The following is a 9337-nucleotide window of genomic DNA, read 5'->3' on the forward strand; positions in this document are numbered from 1 at the left end:
GTACATGATGATCAAAACAAACCAAACCAAACCAAAACCCAATTCTCATCTCCCCAAATCCGGCACGTGCCTCTGCACAGGCCTCCTGGGAAGTCAAGTTGTCCTCGTGCCCACCTCGCCGGCTTCTTTCCCGCCTCTTCGCGTTTGCCCCTTTGGACCAACCCTCCGCAGCCCCTGGTTCCGGCTCGCGCCCCAGCGACCGCGGCCGAACGGAGGGCGGGCGGCGCGCGCGGAGCGAATGGGGAGTCGTCACGGAGCCAAACCTGGCCTTCATCTTCCCTCGGGGACCCCTCGGCTCGGGTCCGGGGGCGTTTCCGGGTCGCTGGCATCTGCGGCGGGGACACTCGGCTGCCCTTCTGCCTTCGGAATCGCCCGACGCTCGGCTTTTCCACGGGAAGAACGCACTGCGTCGACTCCACGTCTGCGGTTGTCCTAGGCTTTGGAGCCGGCGTCGCTGTCCTGCGAAAGGCGAGCGACTCCGCTTGGCGCGGATGCGGTGTTTGATCTCTATGGGGTGAGAGGGGACTGTTGTCGGTCCGTCCCTGTGGCGCAATCGGTTAGCGCGTTCGGCTGTTAACCGAAAGGTTGGTGGTTCGAGCCCACCCGGGGACGCCATTCTTCCGCTTCTTTTAGAAAGTAAAGGCTTCGTGGTTCCTTCTGCTCTGCACATCCTCTCCCGTAAGGGTCGTAAAAGGGTCCTCCTCCACTACTACCCTCCTGTCCCCCGTTTCGTGTTCACAACACGAGGACATGAGGTGTGATCGGAAGAAGTCGTCTGGAAATCCTCGAAAGAATACGGCTGTCTTCGTTACTTTCTGAATTCCTTTTCACGATGGACTTTCTTCCGTCCGTACTTGCACGTACTAGTATTTATTTAACCCTTTCCATATACTTTTGAAATTAAGTTGGTTCTACGATTTCACGGTTACAAATAATGCTGCAGTCATCCTTCTTGTACAGGTATCTTTGGCCCCTTGTACAAGGTCTTCCTAGAGGGAAGAGTCCTGGAGAAGCAGTTGCTCGATCACATAGTGCTGACATGGTTCGTATGCTTCCAGTTCCGCTCCTTTGCTGGCTTATTAGGTCTCACTCTTTCTTTTCTTATTTTAGCGACTGCTTGAGGCTTTATAACAGACTTCTGTAACTTACCACAGTCTGCCTTCAAGCGATGCCACACCTCTTGGCATTTCTTCCCTGCCGGCCATTGTGCTATTGTCATCATGCATCTTACTTTGCATGTGTCCTAAACCCCACAATCCACCGTTATTACTTCAGAAAAATCGGTCCCATGTTTCTAAAGAGACTTAAATAATAAGAAAAATCTTACGTATTTTCCCAGGCAGATACCTTTTCTGTTGTCCTTTGCCCCTTTGTGTCCCTCCAGATTTCCATCTGGTGTCAGTGGACTCCTTTAACATTCCTTATAGTGTGGGTCAGCGGGTGATGAATTCTTTCAGCATTTGTATGTCTGTAGATGTCATTATTCACTTTCATTTTTGAAAGACATTTCTTGGGGTGGAGGCATAGAATTCCATGTTCTTTAAAGATGTTCCTCCACTGTCTTCTCACTGCTCCTGATGAGAAATCTGACATAGTCTTTAGTTTTGTTTTAAGTATATACTGTGTCTTTTCCCTCTGCTGTGAAGATATTGTTCTGTTTCAAAGGAGTCATGCACAGTTTAATTACGATGCGGCTAAGTGTGGTTTGCTTCGTGTTTCTTGCACTCATAGTGTTCATTTGGCTCTTTGGAAATTTTTCTGTCAGTGTTTCTTCAAAAATTGTTCCTTCTCTTCTGGTCTTTCCAGGGGCTCCAAATTACTCCTATATTGGGCCTTTTAAACATACCTTACCAGTCAGTGATGCTATGTTCATTAAAAAACTTTTTTTGTATGTAGTTTCATTTTAGGATACCGTCAGTCGTTCATGGCTTTGTGTTCCCTGATCCTTTTTTTTCCTTTTTTTTTAAATTCCCCCTGCAATGTCTAATCTGCTATTAATTCTATCAGGTGAATTACATAATATCAGATGTTATCATTTCCATGTCTACAGTTTGACTCTGGCCATCTGTATATGTTCTACATTTCTACTTAACTCTTGGGACATATGCGACACAGTCATAATAACTGTCTTAACGAACGTCCTCTCTGCTAATTTTAGCATCATGTCAGTTGTGGCTCAGTTTTGATTTATTAGTCTCCTCCTCACACCTCATGTTTTCCTGCCTCTTTGCATGCCTGGCGTTCTTTGATTGGATGCCAGACACTGTCAGTTTCCCTTCTTGGGCACTGGCTGTTATGGTATTCCTCTAAATCTTCTTGAGTTTTGTTCTGGGGTACAGTTAAGCGACTTGTTAACAGCTGGATCCCTTTGGATCTTGCTTTCATGATTTTTGGGGTCTGTCATTCTAGGGCTCATTATTTCCACTACTGAAACAAGAATTTCCTGAATGTCCTTCCCAATGACCCCTGAATTATGAGTAGTCCAAGTCCAGTCTGGCTGGGGGAAGCGAGTACAATTGCCTGTCCTGTGTGAGCACCAGGCACTGTTCCATGATCTTTTTAATAGTTTCTTTCCTTGGCCTCAGGCCGTTTCTTCAGAAGCATACCCCAATCATTACTCTGCGGAGTGCTCCAGGGAGACACGTTCATAACCCTGGATTCTCTGTCTATCTCTCTTATCACTGGATCTTTGTCCTGTGAACTCTCGCTTCCTTGCTGTCCTACCAACACTCAGCTTCATCTCCACCATCCAAGCAGTTGGCCTCAGATGCCCCTACCGGTGCCCACCCAGCCTGGAAATGCTCTGAAAGCAGTAAGCTGGGCCAGTGGCAGGCCTCACCTTGTTTGTGTCTCATCTCTCAGGGGTTGCTGTCCTTTGCTGCCTGGTTTACAGTATCTGGAAAACTGGTATTTCATGTCTTTTATCTTTTTCATTTCTTGGGGATGGTGGTTTGGGCGGCGGTGAGATTTCAGGCAGGAGGTAAATCTGATTCCTATCACTCCACCTTTGCCAGAAGCTGAAGGCATTCTTTATGTGTTCCTAGCTTGACTTCATTAGGAGGCGGGCCGATTTGTATCCCAATGTATTTTTCTAACTCAGCGTAAGAGCCTTTTCTTCATACTCTTGCCATCACAACAAAGTTTCTGCATTGCTAACTGACACATCACAAGCAGAGTGGTGCCCTCCTGACTCACTTAAGCCAGAGGTACAGTAGAAGGACGATGTGGGCACTACCCAGAGATACCCTATCGCATACGTTCAGCACCTAAACTACCAAGATGTTTAGAAGGTCTTCCAACAACTGTAATTGTTTTCGGTGGTGACCTACTTAATGGGGTCCAGAGTAGACTGGCGAGAATGACCCCAGATATCTTCCTGTCAAGCAGCTTATGGACTGGAGTGGGGAGAAGCCACTGGTCCCAGACATTTCTTCCTCTTCCCTTATCTTCTGAATTGTATTTTTGCTTTCGTTGGATGCACACAATCTAATGACTGGCCTCCCTGCTATATCACCAGCGTGCATGAACGTGACTGTGACTGTCTCTATATGATTCCTGGACAGTGTTGGGCTATTTCTACAAAAATTATCCTATTTGAGACAAACTGTTGGAACCACAGGATCTTGCTCCTGGTAATGCATCTTGTGCAGACCTGGGTTCTTAGTGTTTTTGCCTTCCCTTCCCTTCCCATGGTTGTTCTCTTGAATCTCATGAGCAAAAAACCGAGCTCTTCAGCTTGTACATGCTACATGTGATAGGACATTTTCTCCCCACCCCCCTTCATCTCACTCACTCTCTGTCTTTGTGTGCCTGTGTCTCTCTGTCTCTCTCTGTCCCTCACACTCCAGGCTGCCCCCAATCTTACCCACTGTCTTCTGCTGTTCAGCGGGTCAGGACCTTGCATTAGAATGCCTTCAATCGCCAGGCTCTTAATTCGGTGCTTATGAGGTGCCAGGCCCCTTTCCAGGAGAGATGTTGAACTGTGAACAAACCCAAAGTCCCTGCGCCACTGCACCTGCACCTGAGGCATCAAAAAGGGGCAGCCCAGTGGGAACACAGTCAGGCTCGTCCACCTGCCAGAGCCTAAGGGCAGGAGCAGTGCGTGAAACAGGGGAAGCATAGGAAGGAATGGGAAAATGGATGACTTCATTTCTAGAAGGCAGGTGACCAAGAACCAGGAATTTAAAAAATAATAATAGTAAACAAACACCTCAGGAACACAGCAGGTCTCCAGTGACAGCTCCTTACTTCCTGGAGCACTCATGCCATGGGTTTTACACTTCCTCAGGTGACGTGATGGCTGCATTCACCACCATCCCCTAAAGATCCCCACAACTCCTCCTAACCTGTGAAACTTTGACCACTCTGCAGTCTATAAAAATATGCGACTGCATTATACCGAGTTGGACAGTGTTTTGTTTTTCCTGTCTTAATTAGATATTCTCCAGGCAAAGATTATATAGTAATTAACTCAATTTCATATCAGCCAGAGAACTTAAAGGAAACAATAGATCTTAAAATGGCAACTCGAACCGAATCCTAATAGAAAAATGCATGTTAGAATGATATATTGGGTGATGCCTAAAACGGTTTACCCCCAAATTGTAACTGACATAATTAAGTCGCTATAATTTTACAGAATTCTGCGACGTAATCTTTATTTAAAAGATATTCTAGGGCACATGTATTTTACTGGAACACATAGTCCTAAATTTTACGAACTTCAATCGCTATTGGAATTAAACTTTGCTTATTGGATCAGTAAAACCAGAAGAGGAAATTTAGGCCGTTCAGTGTCATGAGCATTTTGAAGAGAAAATAAATCCAAGACGTGTACACGCTAGAATACTGTGCCAGCAATGCTTTCCACATCATTAGAAAATCCGGAAGACAACATAAAGTAGTGTTTAGACAGAAGTTCTTAAACTCTTGTGATGCACACAAAATTGTCTACCCTTGCAGACAGTTCTGGGAAGCTCTTGAGAACTTTCCCCCTCCCTTTAACGCAGTTCCCACCTGCTCCCTTCATCCTCCCACCACAGGGAAGATCCTTCACCTTTCTGCCCCCTGCAGGGCCCGGGGAGCCAGGCAACAGCCAAGGGGCAGCTGCACTTCCCTGAAGGGCCTTTCCCGAGGTAGGCAGTTCCAGCGCTCAGGCTGACCCAAGACGCCACTGCCCGCCAAGGCAACCGGGAGGAGACCGGAGGGCAGCCGGTGCGGGGGGATTCCTAGTAGCACAGAACGTGCCTGGCCTGCACTTGGGGGAGAGCCGAATCAAACACCGCCTGAAGCTTCTCTACAAGCCTGGAGCGAACACATTCCAGGTTCCTCCAAAGGCGTCGCAGTTCATATATATGGAGGGAGAGTGAGAAAGCAAACGTGGGAAAATGTTAACTCTGCGCGGTTAGGTCCAGAATATACGTTTGTATTTCAAGTGTTCTGTATGTTTCAAATGTCTTAGTGAGTTTTTGGAACTCAAATCGCAGGTTGTCTTTGGAAGAAAACTCTGTGAAACCATCAGGTTTCTGAGATGAAGGAGGAAAAGAGAGTCGGATTCTTCTTGCACGAAAGGAGGTTTCCCTGAGCGGGAATCGAACCCGGCCGCGGCCGTGAAAGCGCCGAATCCTAGGCACTAGACCACCAGGGAGCCGCGCAGGAGACAGATTCTCAAATTTGGCCCCTCCACTTGAAAACTGTGACAGTAAATGTTGAATTTCTGAGAAGGGCCGAGCAGAAAAGAAGGCGATTCCCAGCGCCCCATAGGCTGAACGCGGTAGTGCGCGGCGCCCAAGTCGCTGCCCCGCTGCCCATCACCCTTCAGCTCTCCCGACCTGGGCGACTCTGGACTCTGAGGTCAGGCCACAAGGTAACTGGCTGGGTTTCATCCTAGTCTAACTTTAGCTCTACGTGCGGCCGACGCAAGGACATGCTCTCTTTCTGAACCTCAGTTTCCTTTTAAATTAGGGGCCCATTTGGGCTCTCAGCGGGTGATGAGCGGATCCATCTACTTCGTGATCTGTGACCCGGCTATGGGAGGGTCCCCTGATAACTGCACGTTACCGGCTCCTTTTCCTCCCCGACCCGCTCAGTCCGTGGAGCGTGACATTCTTCATCCACGTGTCTTTGGGTCGAGCACCCGGGGCGGCGTCGGGTTCGTGCTCTTTTGGCCTGTCACGCGGCGTGCTCCGCGCGTGTGCTGAGGTGTGGGAAAGCCAAGGGTGCTTCGCAGGAGTGAACTCCTTGGTTTTCAGACACGATAGGTGTCAGCGTGTAGAGGAGATATAGGCGCCAGCTTAGGAGGAGAGGGGATTTCCGGATGTAAAAATGAGCCGAAGTCAGCCTTGTCCTTTGCGCACTTGGGTCAGCTGGCTGTGGCCTGGACTCCGCAGTGACTCAGAGCGGAGAAAGGAGGGCTGGCTCCTAGCGCTGAGCAGGCTCTCAGGCAGCAACGGAACTCCTGGCCTGTACCTTGGGGATGGAAAATGCAGCTGCGCCCGCTGCCTCAGCCCCTGCCTTTCGCCCGTTTTGCTTTTTTGAAAGGGAAGGTAAAAGTTACGGAAAGGAAGAACGTTTGTTTCCACCCGGTTTCGAAACGGGGACCTTTCGCGTGTGAGGCGAACGTGATAACCACTACACTATGGAAACGGTGCTGAGGGCCATCAGCTGCATCCATGAAAACCATAGGTCCTGCCACCAGTATCATGATCACCAACATTTTAAAGTGAACAATAAACCGGGAAGCACCAGCGACCCCTCAACCGAAAAGACTGAACTCCTGAGAGGCCCTCGCTTAACTTCGGGATCCCGCATCCAACGCAGTGTCTCCAGTTCTACAACTAAGCACCGGAGAGCAGGAGTCGCCCCCGCTGACTCGCCAGCTCCTGGAATTTCCACTGGTTCTTTAAAATAGATTCTCTACCGTTGGTGAAAAAGACTGATCCTGTCATCTATTTTCTGAACAGTTAAAACATATCACTTTAGCTTCCTACCTGTTAACTTCAATATCTCAATCATCTGTTGAGTCAACGTCCACGTTTCCTTGCTTCTGTTCCTTTATAATCCTAGAATATTGTGACTGAAGGGTGAACCTGTTGCGTGAAAAGTGATAGATAGAGTCATGATGCTATCTTTCTCTGAAGACTGTGCACCCTCTCCCCCAGCAGGCAGCAGAGGGGAAGATCACCTCAATCCAGTCCTTGACTGCACTGATTTGCAGGGAAGTCTCAGTCCACGGCTAGTTTTCTCACAGTGCCATGCTCTAGACGGCTAGGGCTCCCACCTGAGACCCTGAGGTGTTTCCTTGGGTCCTGCCCCTTGAGGAATTCTGAACTTCCATTTTTATCTCCTTCGTACCATGATACTGGTGGAAATTCCACTCTCTTTCAGCCACACTCTGCTTTCCCTCATAGTGTCATACATGCACATGGCTTAATTTGCAAATGTCTTAAGGGGAAATCCTGAAGCAAGGATCCAACACACTCATCAAGCCACTCCAGGATATTGGCTCCTTAAGTCTGAATATGTGGACAGCCCACATTACTTTCTTTCTTCTTTTTCTTCTTCTGATCTCCCTTCCCTTCTTCCTGCCCCATCTTCTCCTCCTCTCTTTCCCCCTCCCCTCCCCACCGCCACCCCATTCTTCCTCGCCCTCCTCCTCCTCCTTTTATTTGATTGCCAGATTTGTGACACTACTTAGAGTGTTGCTGTTTTCCCTGACCCTCAGCAGCTACCCTGTCCCCAGCTTCCCAGTCGCTTGTGCCTTGCCAAGAACTGGCAAGTGCGCTAAGAGGAAAAGGTAGAGAATCAGTTTCATTCCAATAAGCTTCTCTCTCTCTCTCTCTCTCTTTCTCTCTCTCTCGCTGATCCTGGGGGTCCTAGTTGCATAGGTACTTCTCCAACGACCTCAAACAGAATTTCTTTAAGCCAGCGTTTATTTGGTTGTTTTCAGGGTCAGTGCTGCTTTGCTACAAGCACTGCACTATAACCGAGAGAGGAAATCTTCTACAACTTCCAGATAAATTATATTTCCCTCCTTTATTTCTTATAAACAAAACAAACAAACAAAAGCAACCAAAAAGACTGGGTCACTGGTACACACTTGGACTTTTCTTATAATACTTAACTGACTGTATATTGAAATTTCTTGCTGGAAGCATGTGCAAAATATTGTCTACCGTGAGCTGAACAATCATCATGCCTGTCCAAGGTCCAAGAAACTGATGAAGTTGGATCCAGTCCCCCACTTTAGTTAGATCACCACTTAGATCAACATCAAAACCAAACACTTTTCCAGAATCAGGTCACTAATATGAGGCAGAAGAGATCAGTTAAACCATTAAACACTAATTTATCTGGGGAATGTTGAAAGTCAGCAGTGGTACAGTTAGAAGTGGAAATAATACCAGATTTCTCGGAGATTCACTGTGGGTCCAGCACTGTTCCTCGGGGCTCTACTGTGCAAGAACTTATTAAGTCCACATAACAACCCATCTGGTTGCCATCAAGTGCTGCCCATCTGGGGAGGCGGAGGGGCTGCTTATTCGCTGGCGGCCTGGCCAAGGTTGTCTGCAATGGCGCCAACTGCTCAGGGAACTCGACTCACCTTCACCAGCGCCAGGAGGACAGGGTCCCTGCGGACGCCGCCCTCATCTTCAGGGTGCGTTTAGATGAGGAATTCGCATAGGATTTCTTCTCTTCCCTTAATCTGTTTCCACCTCTCCCTCTGTCTCTTCAAGACCGTTTTTGGATCCTGAGTGGACAGGACTTAAAGGAGAGGCTGCCCTTCTACTACCTGTGTCTTCCTGCCCGGACGTTACTGCCCGCGAGGGAGAACGAGAGGAGCCGGAAGGGCAGCGGGTGCCCGAGAACCACAAAGTCGCCGTGTGCGCCCGCGCGCACCGCGCCTCTGCGTCTCGCGGGCCGCGGGCCGCTGGCCAATGAACCCACGCCGCCCGAGGCTTCTCCGCCGGCGCCACGCGAGGTGTGGGGCTCCCGACTCGGGGAGAGGGGCCCCGCTGAGGCGGCCCGGCCCTGCCCCCGGCCCTCGAGGACAGGCCCGGAAGAGGTCGATTTGGACCGGCGGAGCCAAGAAAAGTCTCAAGCGCGGCCCAGCCCCACGCTCCCGAGGTTAAAGGTCTCAAGCCCTGAACCCTTGGCTGACCGAGGGTCGCGAGTCGAATCGATCTCCACGCCTTTCTCAGGAGAGTCGAGGGCCAAAATCAGACCAAGAAAAGTATGTGTGGATCAAAGTGCTCAATTAATGAAAGAAAAAATACGATTTTCTGACAAATTGGAAGTGTGGTGTGAGAGAAAGACCGGCGTAAAAGAGATGTGTGTT

The 9337-nt window shown here is 49.1% G+C and overlaps 2 non-coding genes across 2 annotated transcripts; one reads left to right on the forward strand and one right to left on the reverse strand.

Annotated features, from left to right (window-relative positions):
* The first annotated feature begins 538 nt into the window (after positions 1–538).
* On the forward strand, positions 539–612 carry TRNAN-GUU. Its single transcript has one exon. It is a non-coding gene; the product is annotated as a tRNA-Asn (tRNA).
* Positions 613–6572: 5960 nt separating this feature from the next.
* TRNAV-CAC lies at positions 6573–6645 on the reverse strand. Its single transcript has one exon. It is a non-coding gene; the product is annotated as a tRNA-Val (tRNA).
* Positions 6646–9337: the final 2692 nt, after the last annotated feature.

The sequence above is a fragment of the Phocoena sinus genome, chromosome 1 (assembly GCF_008692025.1).
Source record: "Phocoena sinus isolate mPhoSin1 chromosome 1, mPhoSin1.pri, whole genome shotgun sequence".
Classification (NCBI taxonomy): Eukaryota; Metazoa; Chordata; class Mammalia; order Artiodactyla; family Phocoenidae; genus Phocoena; species Phocoena sinus.